We start from the raw sequence: 18,185 nt of genomic DNA on the forward strand, positions 1-18,185 counted from the left end.
CATTGGCTAATAAAGAAAGTGCCTTGGCCCATCTGATAGGGCAGAATTTAGATAGGTGGAGTAAACAGAATAGAATGCTGGGAGGAAGAGGAAGTGAGCTCAGACTCGACAGCTCTGCTCTCTGGAGCAGACGCCATGCTCCCCTCTCCCCGGCAGATGCGATGAAGCTCTGACCCAGGATGGACGTAGGCTAGAATCTTCCCGGTAAGCACTCCTTGGGGTGCTACATACATGAACAGAAATGGGCCAAGCAGTGTTTAAAAGAATAGAGTTTGTGTGTCGTTATTTTGGGGCATAAGCTAGCCAGGCAACCATGAGCCGGGCTGTGGGAAGAGGCCCGCAGCCCCCTACTACAGATGACTCCCAACGTGTGGACGACTATATCCACAGAAAGCCTGAGAAAGCTTGGGAAATAGTAGAATAAAGCATGTTTTCTTTGTAGCAGCAATTTCTCTGTTCTACTCTGCTTGCTAGAGGCAAGCAAGTGCTCTCATCTAAGAGAGGCTTCCTGACTCAGCTTTAGCTGCAAAATCCTGCAACTCATTAAGTGGTCCTGCCACGAAACACTGAAATGTTATTGATAGAAGCTGACTGCATGCTTGTTTGTTTTCAGCCGTAGCAGGAAAAAAGTTGTGCTGTTTTAAAATGCTGGCGTTCTGGTCTGTCCTGCCAGGGCAAACTCTGACTCTGTGGCAGGAGGTCAGCTACAAAGAGAGCATTTGAGTGTTGTAGCTTGTTTGCTGGCAAGGACCTTGAAAAGCCACAGAGTTGTGGTGATAAACATGGCTACAGCCGGTACCTCTACCATGAGGCTGGAAAGCTAAGGAATTGTCTGGATCTAACTGGCAAAGCCACGCCTTTAATCCTACCCATATTGCTCAGTAATTTCAAGGCTCGTGTGGTCAGAAAAAGAGAGATATACAGTAAAAGAAAGATTCAAAGTCAAAGAAAATGTTTAAATGATTTACAGTGTGTTTAAAAATATATGCAGGCTGAAAGATAAAGTTCTTAAAAGTAAAAAAACAAAAATAAGGAAGTAGTTGGATGTGGTAGTACACACCTTTAAGCCCAACACTTGGGAGGCAGAGGGAGATTGACCTCTGAGACTTCAAGGTGTGGTAGCACACGCCTTTAATCCCACTGCCTGGGAGGCAGAGACAGACAGATCTCTGTGAGTTCAAGGACAGCCTGGTCTAAAGAGTTATTCCGGGACGAAGATATACAGAAAATATAAAATAAAAGTAAAAGTAAACAAAATAGAGTTAAAATAAAGCTGCACAAAGATGGAAAATACACAGAGAATCTTGATACTGTATGCTATTATGATCTCTTTGAATTGTTTTAATGCTGAGGAAGGAGTAACAGATGCTAAAAGATATTTGTTTATAAATGCTGCTGAACTAAACCAAGATAGATATTTTCAAAATACCTTGACTTCAGAATTTGGATCTAAGGATATGATACTTTGGAAAAGAGTTTCTTCTTTTGTTTTCACAGAAGATGAGACACTGTGGATTGCTTCTTTGATCACGATATGGTATGATAGACCACGTCCTCCTGAAGGGTTGCTGTGAACACCTTCAAAAAATTACTTTGCTCAACTGCCGACTGAGAGGAACCTAGCACACAGGTTATACCATGAAAGACTTGATTAACAGCGCCCCCATTCAGCAGGAAGCAGTTTGGAGAGAAATAACTGCGCCCATATTCCCAAATATTGTTTATAAATGTTCTTTTACATTTCAAGAGGGAGATGATATAGATGTGAATAATTTGCATTGATATGAATCTTGGTTTACTGATATTAATTTAAGGTCAATTTTATTATATGTATTTCTGATATTGATTAAGGTATTGTGATTGTGTAGTTCACTTAAAAATGTAATGTCTATAGGTTGTTAATGGATAATTATCAATAATAGTCAAGTTTGTAGTCATGTTAGTTAGATTTTCTAGATGTACATAGATATATTTTAGATAGGCATTCTTCATATCTTTCAAAGATTATAGAATATGGTATTTTAAATGTTTTAATAACTTAGGGTTTTTCATGACAATGAGACACGTCTGCTCCTGGCAGCACCAATCTACTTCAAGAGGAAGATGGGCATCGAAGAGGCTCCTTATGGAGTTTGATAGCCATTTGGGCAAGAAACTGCTCTTGCCTGGACTGTTGCATAAACTGGACACAGAGAACCTGCAGAAAGAGGACTGCTGAACTTGCCTAAAGGTGAGATGATCTTTTGGGGTTCCTGATTCATGAAGGAGTCTGCGAGACATTCTGCAGGACACAGCAGATAGTGACTGAACTGCCTTTGAAATTTCCTGCTTCATGGAAAAGTCTTCTGGATACTATGGACCTGTAGGCCGAAGATGGATGCCCCAACGGTACAGAGGAACTTTGGGTGACTGTCCAGGCAGCGAGATGTCTCTGTGATTTCTAGAGTTTTGTAAGTTACTTACTTCTCATTTACTTAGGTAATATTGTATCCTTCTGGAGTCTTTGATGGAGTTAAAGAATAGTTAGTTATAGTTTTCCTTAGTTATGATAAAGATAAAATAGATGTAAATATTGTAATTTTTACTTGATAACTGTTTTGCTATATGTAATTTTGCTATGTTAGAGCCTTTCCTTTTTGTTTAAACAGAAAAAGGGGAAATGATGGAGGAAGGTCATTGGCTAATAAAGAAAGTGCCTTGGCCCATCTGATAGGGCAGAATTTAGATAGGTGGAGTAAACAGAATAGAATGCTGGGAGGAAGAGGAAGTGAGCTCAGACTCGACAGCTCTGCTCTCTGGAGCAGACGCCATGCTCCCCTCTCCCCGGCAGATGCGATGAAGCTCTGACCCAGGATGGACGTAGGCTAGAATCTTCCCGGTAAGCACTCCTTGGGGTGCTACATACATGAACAGAAATGGGCCAAGCAGTGTTTAAAAGAATAGAGTTTGTGTGTCGTTATTTTGGGGCATAAGCTAGCCAGGCAACCATGAGCCGGGCTGTGGGAAGAGGCCCGCAGCTACCTACTACAGATAAAGTCATACACTGGCCTGGACCTCTTCCACTAAGCTAGGCTGGCCGGCCAGTGAACTCTGATCATTCTCCTGTCTCCACACCTCTCTGCCCCTGCCCCAGTGCTGGGATTACACGCACTTATAACTTTAAAACGTGAGTCCCGGGGATCAAACTTAGGTTCACCGGTGCAGTGATCACAAGCCAGCCATCGCTGTTATGCTCCACCTTCAGAAGACACAGAAGCTAAAGCTTAACCAAGCCATGTCCTATTCCTAGTCTCAGGTGGAGAATGTGGCAAACTCTGGGTCATTCTGTCCAGTCCAAGAGTCCATGCTTTCTTCCTGTAATGGTGACACTTGATCTCCATGACATCCCTGGGTTGGTAGCCATGAGAGAGGGAGGGGAAGTATCATATGGAGAAGCCTGCAGTACCCTATGTGGACACTAGGTGGCAGGGGACCACTGGGCTCCACAGACCAAGCGTGTCCAGCTCACTGGTTTTGCTTTCTGAGAGCTGGAGCCAAAGGCTGCTATGTCCGGCTGTAACTTTAACTCTGCTGTGAAGAAAAGGGTAGGCATAGCTATTAAATAGCTACCCAAGCTGTGAAGGCCCCTTACTTTAGTCTTTTACATAGCTGCCACCAAATACCTGACAGAAACTACTTAGGAGTAAGGATTCATTTTGGCTCATGGTCTGAGGGCTCAGTCCATCATGGCAGGGACTGTGTGGCAGCATCCACGGGGTTGGTGTCAGGTGTGTGTGGCTGGGACTCCTTACATCTGGTAGATCTGGAAGCAGGGAGCTTAGATGAAAACCCTACCAGACTAACCTTTAAGGTCACCCTCTAACGGTTAGTTTTTTCCTGAGACGTCACCCTTAAAGAGTTCACACCCTTCTGAAGCAGAGACACCCTGGGGACCAAGTGCCCAAACACACCAGCCTGCAGGAGACTTTCTCATTCAAACCATCACATCACCAGGGGACACAAAAAGGGGATTAAGACTGAAAAACAAGCATGGAAATGAGAAAAGAGCCCTGATACAGCCTCAATGCTGTAAAAATTCCATTTAAATCCCCCCTTTGTAAAAAGAGCTTAAATCAAACACTTGTGATAGTTCCACTTACATTTAATGATAAATTTCATTTAATATCCATTTTTTTTTAAAGAAGCAAGAGCTGCTTAAGGTCTCCTTTTCTTAGTTTTCCCGGAGGGCAATGCTTTTCTTCTGACTATGGAAAGAGAAATACACACTCTCATCTCATAGGAGAGAAGCTGAGTTCAATGGTGTTTCCTCTTGGCACAATAGTATCTGAGAGTGTTGGTGCAGAGACTTAACATCATGTGGAACGGCTACAGGTATTGGCTCATCATCTGCGGGCAGGGCGAACGGACCGAGGGCGAACGGACTGGAGGTGGGAGCTCGGCCTACTTGGTTCCAGAAAGCCCTCTTGTAACCTTCATTTTAAGAAAATCAGGTACAGGCAATGGCCTGGCAGGGACTTTGCCTTTTCCAGAGTGGTCTGGCAAATGCTTTCGAAAGTGATGGGTCCCTACCTTTAACTGTGTGAAATCCAAAGCATTCTATGTTCTTGGTGGCTGGGTGTTTTAGTATTAGGAAATACAACAGAACTATCCAGGGTTAGAATTTCGGCCCAATGAGAGCGGGAGTCATTATCCACAGGATGGAAGAAAGACCTCTGTACCAAAACCACATCCTCCAACTCTATGGCTTGGGATCTTGCATGTAGGACAGAATTCTGATTATTTAATCCCTGATTAAACTGGACTCAACCCCCAAACAGATGCATATACTAGGCTCAATCCTGATCAATCCTGGTAATCTCCCAGCACTGTGACTAGCATGTTAAGGCATCCATAGCTGGGACCAGACAGGCCGTGATGCAGTTCTCTGCCAAGGAGATTAGCATCCAATGCTGAGAATAAGAGACTCGGGGACCTTGGATCACTGCTGAACTCCCTGGAAAGGAGATCTAAGTAATCGATGGAGTGACACTACAGCCAAGGGGCAGGACTTCCTGTGGCAATTGGTTTGGCACAGCCGGAAGGTGGAAGGAACTTCATGGGACTTAGCTCTCCCTTTAGAAGAAACCTTCTCTTGTCTTCTTGGGAGGAACCTTGATAACTTTAAGAGGGAATAATATGATCACATTCAAGAGGCCAAGGAGAGGCCAATTTGGGCAGCCTCCAGGCAACCCTGGAGAGAAACCATGATGCTCTGAGCTGAGGAAGCAGCTGTGGGAGAAAGGAGGAGAAACTGGTGGGTTTCAGGACCCCGTGGTGATGGGGTGTGGCAAGGTAGCACGTGATACTGCTAACACAATGGCAGGCCTATTGGAAGGCACTGGTCGCTGCCAGCTGTTGTCTGGGAGGCAGGTCAAGAGAACTATTTCAGAGAAAGGGAGGCAGAAATACACAGGAGAGAGTCCTGAACATTCTGGGCGGCCCCTGAGCGAGGTGACATCACAGATCTGTGCACTGAGAAGAGCATAGGCCTGGGGAGGCCCCCCGGTGTGCTGCCTGCCAGAGAACTCAGCCCTTGGAGGACAGCTCTCCTCTGCACTCCACAAACATCCTGGAGCACCCTGTGGGTCACAACCCTTTCCCAGGGGTCACAACTATAGGGAAACATAGGTATTTACGCTATGATCCATAACAGTAGCAAGATTACAACCATGAAATAGCAATGACAATAATTTTACGGCTGGGGGTCACCACAGCATGAGCAACTGTATTAAAGGGTTGTGGCGTTAGGAAGGTTGAGAACCACTGGCCTAGAGGTTCCTCAGAGGAGTCTTCTTGCTGACCTTAGGCTGGTTTCCATTGCTTGTCCCGCCCCATCACAGCTACCTGCTGACTTCAGTCAGCGCTGTTTGTGTGGGCGCAGTTATTAGCCCTGCTTCTGGGGTACCCGAGAATGATACTTGCTTTTATTTGAGCACCTCTGTTCTTCTAGAGAAATGCTAATGAGGGGAAGAAGGAGAGAAAAGCAGCCCAAACTGAAGAGAAAAATGAGTTTCCCCTGTGCAAAATCGCCAGCATTCCCACAGTGCTAGCGTAGGTAAAGAGTGCCTCCATCAGCACAGGCTCAGAGACAACAGTTGCAGATTCTCTTTGTCTTTCCTTCTAGAAGTTTCTTCACGGTCAACAAGTCATATGACCTGAAGTAGGGTAGAGCTGGTGGCTGTGTGTGTGTGACTGTACAGAGTCTGTATATTACAGGCAGGGTGCTACAGCCTGCAAGTACTGCTGACTTCCTATGTGAATGGATTCTTTGTGTTCCTAACCTGGGCAAGGCAGAATGTCAGGCGTTTCGGGACACTCAACTGTGGAGAACAGGAATGTGAGAGTTAATTTACTGTGTCAGGTTGGCTAAGAATGCCCATCTAGAGCCGGGCAGTGGTGGTGCACGCCTTTAATCCTAGTGCTTGGGAGACAGAGGCAGGCGGATCTCTAAGTACAAGGCCTGCCTGGCCTACAGAATAAGTTCCAGGACAGCCAGGGCCATGGAGAGAAATCCTGTCTCAAAAAGCAAACAAGCAGGTAAAATGAACTATAACCTCTGGGTGTGTCTCTGAGGGAGTTTCTATAAGAAAAAAAAAAAAAGACGTGTACCATCCCATCTAGTTTGGCTGCAGTGGCACAGAGACTTGGAAGGGCAAGCTCTCCTGCCTCTGCAAGGTCCCCATCCTCTGCAATCAGACAGTGGCTCTCTGGGTCGCAGGCTTCTAAGTTCGGACTAGGACCACGTCACTGGCTCTTCTGGGTGTCCAACCTAAAGATGGCACATTTTAGGGTTTGTTGGCTTCAAGACTTTCACAGCTCAGTCCCTCCTACGCCACTTTCTCGGTGTCTATGTGTTCTATTGGTTCTGTTTCTCGGGTGGTCCCTGACTGAATCATGAGCGTCTCACAGGGAAGGCTGTGCACACAATTTGCATGGGCTGTGTTCCACTGAACACCAGAGACTTGGTCATGAGCAGTAGATGCCAGTCGGTGGCAGAGAAAACAGTATTCCCACCCTGTCTGCTGCCCATTACCGCCCACTCTCTATCCTGCTTTGGTTTGCTTATTGCCTGCTTGCTTGCTTGCTTGCTTCCTTCCCTCCTGCCTTCCTTATTCCCTCCCTCCCTTCCTTCCTTCCTTCCTTCCTTCCTTCCTTCCTTCCTTCCTTCCTTCCTTCCTTCCTTCCCTCCTGCCTTCCTTATTCCCTTCCTTTCTTCCTTTCTCTTCTTTCTTTCTTTCTTTCTTTCTTTCTTTCTTTCTTTCTTTCTTTCTCTCTCTCTCTCTCTCTCTCTCTCTCTCTCTCTCTCTCTCTTTCTTTCTTTCCTTCTCCTTTTTTTTTTCTGTGTTATGGTCTCCCTATGGAGCCATGCTGATCTGAAACTCACTATGGAGTTCCATATCTGGAACTCACAGACCAGACTGTCCTCTAGCTGGTGGTAATCTTCCTGCCCCCATCTTCCTGGGTTTACAAGGCAGGTGACGGCATTGCTGCAGCTAACCCTGACTTCTGTGGCATCAGACTCCTGAGGCAGAAGACCTGGCTTAACCCTGGTAGGCAAGAAACGTTGAAGAGAAAGACTGTAGAGCAAGTAGGCCCGTGAGTTAGTCGGGCGTTTGGGCACTGCCTGGCACCCAGATTTTCCCGAAGGAAACAGAAGCAGCCTGCGAGCTGGGAGCTTGGGAAGGGCACCTTGAGGGACTTATCAGGGCTGTAGCCTGAGGTACAGAAGCAGGTAAATAAATTCTGTTTACCTGATCAACTGATGTCCTTAGATTTGGTTCTTAAAATTACAACCCAGAGAACAGGGCAGCCACACTTCAAGGACACAGAGTCCCTGAGAACACAGACTTTCTAATAATATCTTTGCCCCAGAGCTGGGAAATTAAGTGCCATGTTTGTTCTGCTGGAGACAGCAAACTCCCTCCCTCTATCCTAAGGGCGGGAGTGAGAGCCTCATTGCTTGCTTAAGTAGAATAAATAGACTTAAAGAAGCACTATGGATTCTTTGGCTTTTGTTCTAGAAGTTTCTGTCTCCATAGTTAGGAAGTCTCATGACCTAACGATTACTAGGCTAGAGTTCTTGAAATTAATGTTGTCCTTCTGGGCTTTGTACATTGCTGGCTGGACTCTAGTTTATAGTTATTTGCAATCGGCTGGAGGTGAGGCCCGAGGGTGAATGGAATCCTGGATAACTGACCTATGAGAGCCAGGGCATGCGCAGAATCAGACCAGATGTCACCAATTTAGTAGGGTCTAGAATGTATCAGGGAAGACATGTGAGGCTAGAAGATTTCGTTGTCCAGTAGAACAGTAAAATCTTTACAATTAGAGCAGGCGGTTTCCCAAGCCCACATGGTCATAGGACCAAGATGTTTGTGCAGGTCAGGTATAGCTCAATTTGCAGATAAAGGGCATCAGAGTTGATACTTCCTGTCTGGAATCTTTTTGTTTTTCGAGACAGGGTTTCTTTGTGCAATAGCCCTAACTGTCCTGGGGTTAGCTCTGTAGACCAGGCTGCCCTCAAACTCATAGAGATCTGCCTACTTTGCCTCCCTTGTGCTGGGATTACCACCCAGATACCTGTCTGGAATCTTTTTTTTTTTTTTTTTTGGTTTTTCGAGACAGGGTTTCTCTGTGGTTTTGGAGCCTGTCCTGGAACTAGCTCTTGTAGACCAGGCTGGTCTCGAAATCACAGAGATCCACCTGCCTCTGCCTCCCGAGTGCTAGGATTAAAGGTGTGCGCCACCAACGCTCGGCTCTGTCTGGATTCTCACACAAAGGGAAAACTAAAGGCACACAGCTGCCTCCTAGGTTCATAGCAAGGAGAAAGTGGGCTGGCGTGTATAACATACTCGTAAACAAGCCTGAAACGAGCAGAATGTGAAATACATGAGGTCAAGGCAAGACCGCATTCAGTGGCTTCTTGCGATGACAGAAATGCTTGGTCAAGAAGGCGGGAGGCCTAGCCTCTCTTCCCAGGCTTCCCAAAGAGTCATGAGAGTATCTTTGTGTATTTGCTTTCACTTAAGACATGTTGATGACACAGCTGTGATAACAGCCACGCGTCCATCTGAAGGCGGTTCCAGAAGCAAGACAGGCACGCACGGACAGTGCACTCTGGGGCTAGGTTATAATATGAATGGACCATCAAAACATGTCAAGCTAAACAGCCAGCTACAAATGACAGCTGCCACGTGACTCCACTTAAGTGAGGCACTCAACAGGAAGAAGCATGGACAAAAAGCAGAGGTCAGTTTTGCTAATTATTTGTTCCTTCCTTCCTTCCTTCCTTCCTTCCTTCCTTCCTTCCTTCCTTCCTTCCTTCCTTCCTTTCTTCCTTTTCCTAGGTGATGACCAAGTTCTGAAAGTAGAGATGATGGCTATAGGACACTGTGACACGCATGTCACTGCATCACTATTTTACATGGTTAAAATGACGAGCTTTGTGCTATGTATATTTCACCATAAAACAACAACAAAACACAGAGACAGGGAGATAGCTCATTGGTAGGTTGTTTGCCCAGCAACAGTGAGGTTCTGGGCCCAGTCCCCAGTACTGTAGCAATAACAGAAAAGCAAACAGTGAAAACAGAGACAAGGTTGCGCGACTTCCCAGGAAAAGCCATGAGGTGGTGATACTACCCCACAAAGCCCACCCAGCTCTGGCCTGCAAACACTGGAGGCAAACCCCGCTGTTCCTCTCCCATGCTGTCTGCCCATCATTTCCTTCCTGACATAGCTCAGACAAACTCCCCAGCCCTGTGTTTTGTTCCCAAGGCACTTCTGCTGGTGCTTGGAAGTCCTTGCTGCTTTTCCCTCGGGAACCCGCAGTACTGCAATTTGGTCTTCCTTCTGCGAGCCTGGTTGGTGGTCCCCTCAGCCCCTCAGTGGTCAGGGACTGTTCCTCCTTCTGCTTTGGTGCCTCTCCCAACCCACAATTCTGTGACCAAAAGGAGTCCAGATGGGCACTTTCAGATGATTCTGTTCTTTGTTCCCTACCAGGAGCGGCTGTGGACAATTATGTTCGCTTTCTGGCATTACAAACATTTTAAACTTACATTCCACTCACTGTGATAACTTCACTTTACTTCATGGCTCCTAACACATAGACAGGTAAATCCTCAGGAGGGGATCCTCTAACTTTATGCAGTGCAACCTAAGATTGCAGGTGTGTTCTGTTTTTATAAACCCTACATCCTGTTTGAGAAACTCACTCGAAAGGCATGAGCGTGGGTGTGTTCACAGCTGGCCACTAAGGGGTGCTGATGGGTCAGGACTCAGTGAGGAGCAAATTGGTCTGGGAGAGTTTTGAAGTATGGTAGTCTCGTAACTGGGGCCTTAGGACCCTCAGCTTCTCAGGCCCCTTGACAAGTCCCCTTAAAGAGGGCGATAGGTGTTGACTCAATTTATCTGCAGAACAATTGTCTATTTAGTTGCTTTAACTGGATAAACATTTTCTTGGCTTAATGTCTGCTGGGGGTAGTTTTAATTTAATGTCTTATTTTTTGTAGTTGTTGACTCAGTACAGGCCACTCTTTTTCCCAGAGAAGGCGAAAATTTGTTTTCACCCCCCAACACAATTTTTTCTCATAAAACTACCCTAGTGTGGCCAGCTGCCTTGAGACTTACCTTGAGCCTCACATAGGGTCACCTCAATGGGGGAAATTCCACACTGCCCTCTGGGCCAGCACCCTCCTTTCAGCTCAGCAAATGAACTTCTTGCTATTTTGATTCTGTTTTGGATAGAGGGGTGTTAGCAATAACTTTTGAATTATTGTTTGAAATTTGATTTATAACGACATTACTCTTCTCCCCATCAAACCCTCTCATGTATGCTCCCTACTCTAAATTCATGGCCTCTTTTTCTTTAATTGTTGTTGTTGGTAGTGGTAGTGGTGATTTGTGTACAGGTGTATTCCTAAATATATAAATACATTTTATTTGGTCCACAGAATGTTATATGTATATTTGTGTTTCCAGGCTAGCCATTAGGTATTAGATACCAGCTGGTGTGCTTTTCCCCAGAGAGGTCTATTTCTCAGTATTCTTTAGTTGCCTGTAGTTCTTAGTCTAGGGTTGGGGGTCTTGTGGGCTTTCCTTCCACATTGATCTGTCTTTTAGCATCACTCTTCTTCAGACCATGTTTAGACAGCCATGTTGCTGAGGCTTCATGTATGTAGCCTTACTGACATTTCTAGAAGACACAACCTCACAGCAACCTTTCTGATCCTTTGGCTCTTCCAGTCTTTTGGTGCCCTCCTCTGCAATGATCCCTGAGCCTTAGGTACAGAAGATGTATCAGTTGGCACAGGCCTCACAACTCTGCATCTTGATAGGTTGTGGTTTTCTGGAATAGTCTCTGTCACAAAGAAAAGTTTCCTTGATGAGGAATGGGAGCAACACTTTTCTGTGGGTGTGAGGACAAACATTTAGAACGTAGTTAGAGACTGCATAAATTCAATAAAGGGATGGCTGTGGGCTCTCCTCCAAAATCCATGACATCACCAGCCCCGTGCAGTTGGCTCAGTTTCCAGTACTAAGCATGATTTCCCTGATGTTGAGCAAGCCTTATACCCAATCAGAGAGCTATTGGTTGCTGCCAAGGTATGTGTGCCACTACTGCACCCATTGGGTTATTGTTCCAGGATGGTCATTGCTGTGGTTCATAGGCATCAGAGCTGGATAGGACTATTGATTGCTTCCTTCCTTTGAAAGCTGCATGGTGCTTCTGGTACCCTAAAGCTAGTCCTCAGGGATGAGGCTTTGAGATTAGATCCAACTTGGTTCCTATGGGTCCTATATCCAAAATGCCTGGTGTCCTCAGCAGTAGAGACTTATCCTTCCACCTCGTTGGGAGGTCAACCAAAGGCAACAGAAATAATGTTTAGGGAGTCTCTTGGATAACTCTGACCAACAACTCAAGAGGGCTTCTCATGCCTGGTGTTGGAGTTAGATGGTATATGGCACTTGGGGACATACTGTCAGCAAATTTCAAATGAACTACATATGTATACGATACACAAACCTACATGTATCATAAGTATTCTTAGTGTCTTAGTTAGGGTTTCAGTTGCTGTAAAGAGACACCATGACCACAGCAACTCTTATAAAAGAAAACATTTAATGGTGTGGCTTACAGTTTCAGAGGTTTAGTCCATCATCGTGGTGGGATATGGTGGCATGCAGGCTGACATGGTGCTGGAGAAGAAGCAGAGAGTGAGAAGGAATTACATCTTGATACAACAAGCAACAGGAAGTGGTCTGAAACGGGTGCAGCTTGAACATTTATGAGACCTCAAAGTCCACCCACACAGTGACACAGTTCCTCCAACAAAGCCACACCTCCTAATAGTGCCACGCCCAAGGAGCTTATGAGAACCAGTTATGTTCAATCTACCACACTTAGGTAGATAGCTATTTTGATTCTTGAGAAAATGATACCAATAGAGGAGACTCCAAAATGCCTCATAGCCAGGCATGGGGATGAGGAGCCCATTTGGGCTAAAACAAGAAAACCTCATGGCAGCTACTCTGAGGACAACCACCCCAGTGGCCTACAGAGCTGCCCACCCTTGACCTGCTCCCTGAAGCAGATAGACATTATCTGGCCCAGGACTCACCTCTGAGTCTACCTTCAGTGAGAGACCATAGACCCTAAAGTATTTTAGCTTTCATCCATGAGCACAAAGGGGTCAGATCCTGGATCAATGAGCTATATCGTCTTTAGTATTCATCAGGTGACAGCGGCAGAATTCTTACCCACTTACCTCTATCTGTGTCGGTAAGGCTGTTTCCAACACTTGACAAATGATAATGAATTCCACCCTTTGCAGTGGGACAGGAAGTAGGCATCTCAGCATTTTAAGGGTATTCGGTCTACAGTGTTCATTGGCACAAGTCAGACAGTTAAATGAGCAAGAGAAATTTCCTTAACTTCATTAGTAAGTAGCAAAGTTGTTTTCTCTGCCAGGTTCTATCTCTACTGCAACCTCAGCACTCAGGCATGCTAGCACGGCCCCAACCTTGCAGCCTTCCAATGACAGGTCAGGCTGCCATCAACTATCACGGGGTATGGGGGATGCCTGTCTATCTTTTCCTAGACAGTCTTGCTAATTAGAAGCACCTCCGCGAAGTTTTATAAGCAAGGATGCTGAACATATTTTGGACCCTTTCCTATTGGCCCCAAGAAGTAGCCATGGCTTGTAGTGATAATCCCTAGTCAAGAGCTGAGGAGATGCTGACATGCCCCCATGCTCTGTGAAATCTGTCATAGAGGTTGTAGCAGTCAAATTTTCCCAAGTTTAATGTTGCCAACTCCTCAGTGAGAATGTGCTAGAAAAATCTAGTCCTCGCTTCTGCGTTCTTTACCTCCAAGTATCATCTGGGACTGGCGCTCAAGACTCTACGATGGTGGACTTCTCTCAGTTTGGGTTACCGCAGCAGTTTCTGAGTGGCTGCCGTTCCTATCTTTCGCTCACATTCAAGCATGCTTGCCTCCAGCTGGGTTTCCCTGATGGCAAGAAGCATGGTGCAGCTGCAAACGTGTGTCAGCCTTCCTTCGACAAAGCTCTGCATGTGCCCGTCAGTCTCACGGGTGGACCAGATGTGCTGTCTCCACCCTTCCCCACAGGTACCTACGTAGGTGAATAGAAAGAAGTATGTCTCCTGAGCAACCCCGGAGTCCTGCAGATGTAGGATTAGGAGATGGTCCCCATTATGATGACAGATTTCTTTCACTTTATGACTCTAATTGATCCTTTAATTTTTTTTCTAACTACAAACACTCTGGCATATGACCTACAGTTCCTGTCAGTAAAGAACTTGTATTTTTTCATTCTCTAATGATCTGGGCTGCTCCTTTGACTTGCTTGGGCCAATACAAGGCCACAGAAATGATGAGGTACCAGACTGAGTCCAAGTCTCCAGAATCCTGTCCTTGTATTTCTTGTGTGTTTGGATGGCCATGGGAACCTGCATGGGCTACTGAGCTGGAGGCTGGAATTATGTGGATAAAGTTAAGTCCTCTCAGCTGCCTGATCAGAATCACCTACAGCTGTGTAAAGCTGTGAGTCTGGCCAAGGTCAGGAGAACCCCATCCTTGACTGCCCAGGCCTATGAGCAGAAAAAGCCTACTGCGATATGCTACCCAGGCTTTGGGGCTCTTTGTTGGCTGTATAGCAGTAACAGAGGCAAAGGATATTGGGTTGCTGTAAAAGGACTGCTGTGGGATATTTTGTTTGTATTCTGATGTTCCTGAGACTGCCAATAAAGTTTGCTTTGAATCAGAGGGCGAAGCTAGCTACTAGCTGACCAACATTAGCCATAGAGATTCTGGAGGACTGAGGACAGATAGAGAGACACAGGAGGTGGGAGGATGGGCTTGGAGAGAGTGTCAGCTCTTTGGGATGGAGGATGGGAGGATCACTTCTCTATTGCTTCTCTGATCATTCAGGTTTTTACCCTGATATCTGACTCCCAAGTTTTTGTGGATAAAGAATAATTAGATAAATGCTTCACTGGATAGGCTCTCCAAAGAGTTCTTGGGAACAACTTTCTCTCCCAAGCAGGCTCCTGTAAACTGCTTTTCTCTTGTGCTGCTCTGAGCTAAGTGTGTTCCATGGGTTTTCAACTCTGTAGAAATGCCCAATATCTTGGTAGGAACAGAATAAGTAGGTACTCATGAGGTGAAAAGACATTCTCTTTTAGGTGTCAAGCAAACAGGAGTCAAAGCCCACAAACATGACCCCTTGGATCAACATTTGGATAACACTCTTGTTACCCAGATAGGTCATTGCATGGGTTAGCGTTAAGCATGTTGGCATCAGATTGAGTTCTTCTTCATGTAGTGGTTAGTGGATATAGTTGAAAGGGTTGTTGATGAGTAAAGGCAGTGCTTTGTTTTCCCAATATTAATGTGGGTTAGAAGCATAGACAACATTTTGACAGAACATTTTTGAATCCAAGATTCAGTATCTGACAACCGTAGGATTATTGTCCTCTTTAGCTGCGGTCTCTAAACTCTGACACATAAAAATAAATCCAACCTCTACCTTTTAAACCATTTCACAAACTGGACTTAGTCACTCATACCAATAATCCTAGCTGAAGCAGGAGGATTAGCGTGAATCTGCAGTACATAATGTGTACCAAGTGCTCATATAGGACTACATACCAAGACTGTCTCAAAATGCACACACACACAAACAAAAACAAAACTCAAATCTGAATAGACAAAGCCAGCAAAACTGAAACAAACAAGCAAAACCCATATAGACCAGGATCAAGAGTTTGTAAGACGCCAGGCAAGTTGGTGGTGGTGGTGGCGACGGCAAACACCTATAATCCCAGCACTTAGGAGGGAGGCAGAAGCAAGCAAATCTGAGTTCGAGACCTGCTTGGTCTACGTGAGTTCCAGCACAGCCAGGGCTACACAGAGAAACCTTGTCTCAGGGCGGGAAAAGGGTTTGTAAGATAGACTCTGAGCTTCTGGATATTTGATTATGTGTCTGGCCTTATATCCTGACAGTGATTGAAAGACGCATACCTTATTGATGGCCCTTTGGTCATCAAGGCTGTCCATCAATCAGTCTCAGTGATTGAACTTCCTAGAGTCGAGTCCTGGAGATTAATTTATGGACAGGAAGGATATAAACATGTTGGCTCTAGTTTCCCAGCAGAACACTGATTTCTTGGGACCCTTTCTTGTCCTAACTCACTCTCCCACTCCGAGGCATTGGCATGCCCTGTACGCCTTCAGAACAATGGGCTTCTCCAGTTGGCCCCTGGTCCCAAGGGCTCTGGTGACTTTCCCTGGCAGATGCGTCTGTCTCAGCTGCTGCCAGGCATGGCGAGAGCGGCCTCTGTCTCCGCTGTGTAAGGGCCCTTGTGTGCTTCTGGCCAGTAATGGAATGAGAACAGAGGACGGGTTTCAGGGGCAGCTGCTGAGAGAGCAGCTGTGTGGTTTCGCTGGCTCCCCACTGTGACTCCAGGGGAGACCACCTGGGCTCCAATGGGACATTCTCAGGGAGCCAGTCAATATATGAACTCCGGGGTGCGCAGCAAGGAGGGGTCTAAGTGAATGGAGTCATTTTCTGTCTTCTTACAAGACTGCCATGACTTAAGTCACGAGTGCTGGGCAAGTTCTGAAAGCGAACTCTAGATGAATGCAGGGTTTACAAACACAGGCTACGTTGTCTTAGCCATAGAAAAAGAAGGCTTGTCATAGGAAAAGGCATCTTTTCAGAATTATCTTTCAGCTGGGAAGCACAGATTCTACAGGGAGCACTGTGACTGAAAGATGCAAAGGAGATATCCCACAAACATGGGCCCTGAGGTGTTCTCTCTGCCCTGCAGGAGTCCTTCTAGACAAGCCCTTACAGTTAAGGTAAAGGAAGACCTACAATGAGCCTTCTACTCACAGTGTGACCTCTGGGTCAACAGAGAACTATGTGGAAATGCTGATTCCTGGGCCTGTCCTCGACAGTGTAAACTGGAACCTTGGGGATTGGCCCATGAACCCACCAGGGGATTCTGTGTGCACTAAAGCTATGAGTCTAAGATACAATCTGCCTTACAATCCTGGGACACAGAAGTGGCCCAGGCATATGCTGCACATGGTAGGGGACCTGCTCTCTGGGTCACAAGGATGGCACTGGTGTCTAATTCCTGAGATTCAGAAAATAGTCATTTAAACTTTGGTGGTGTCTGCTGGGGAGTCCCCAGTGATAGTGTCCCTGCTTTCCACACCAACCGTCTTGTTACAGCAGCCCACTTCCAGGCAGCAGCTTCGAGATGAATCTGGAAATTTTAAGTCATGCTATAGGTCCACTCTATGCTGCTTACAGTGGCTTTAAAAGCTTCCACCTGGAGTTGACACATTACTTCTGTCAATGTTGTGTTGGCAGAGCAAATTTCATGGCCAAAGCTGACTTCAGAATAGGATGGGATACACACCCTTTTCTGCTCCATCTCCCAAGAGCACCGGTCTGAGGACAGCCCCGCTGGCTAGAATCCGAGGTTGCGAGTGACTGCTGACACTCCCGGTGAGCAGAGCCGCCACTCACACTACAGATACATGGTGGTGGGGTCAAGAGCCTTAGGTTCCCAGCCGCATGCTAGCTCTCATTGCTTCCAACCTTCGGGTCCAAACCATTCATCCCCAGATCGTCTTTGACCCAAACTTTTAACTAAAAACCATCCTGACACTATTATTCATGCACACAAAATGGCTAAACCACCGCAGCTGCCACCCAGATGGAAAGTGGCCATGGCAGAGGCTCAGGAGCTCCTTCCTGGTGCCCCACCCCCAACCCCGGCATCTCCTCCCCAAAGGCAGCTCTCTTCTGACTTTCCACAGCCTTACTCTCAGACTGTACTCACTAGCCACACACTGGAACCCCCCAGTCCTGGCAGGTAGTGTCTCAAACCCAAATGTAGAGACTGGTCCTACTGGGCACACTGCCAGAGATGGGATTTTTCTGGCAAGTGCTACCTCAGGCAGGCCTGGGGTTGGATGAATTGAGTTAACAAAGCTTTCAAGGACTCCTAGCTAGTGTCTTTATTACCTGCTTCTTTACATACAGCCAGTATTTCCTAACAAGCCAGATACCTTTGGTGCTTGACACACGAGGGTTAAGTGACCCTCCCAGGCGGAACCTGGTCTTCTGTGTTATTAAAGCCACCAGGAATGGCTGACAGTAGAGTTGTTCCCGGCCACCCACATCAGACCTTTCCTCTTTGTTTAGCATCCAGTCTCACCTTTCCAGGTGGTTCGAGGACCCTTATACTGGTTCCTTCTGGGATGTGGAGAGGAATGCAAAACTCGCTTGTTTTGACTTAAACACTCGAGAAATACCTCTTATGCAGGTCCATGACTTGCAAATGAGGATCAGACTTCCCATCCTTTTGCCGATCAGATCACCAGAGAACTTAAAGCAGAGGTAGAGGGATAACTGGTTTCCCACAACCGCCCAATGTCTCCTTCTACATCGGACATTCTGTACAAGTATGCAAAACCAGTGCTTGGCTTTCCAACTTCTGCACAGCGTTCCTGCCAAGTCCAGAGTGGGTAGCTCAGGAGAGCGTCTGGGTTCATCATTAACTCTCGGCCCCAAAGTTACCACCACTGACTGCAGTGAGAGGAAGCA

Source organism: Chionomys nivalis, chromosome 8 (assembly GCF_950005125.1).
Source record: "Chionomys nivalis chromosome 8, mChiNiv1.1, whole genome shotgun sequence".
NCBI classification, from domain to species: Eukaryota; Metazoa; Chordata; class Mammalia; order Rodentia; family Cricetidae; genus Chionomys; species Chionomys nivalis.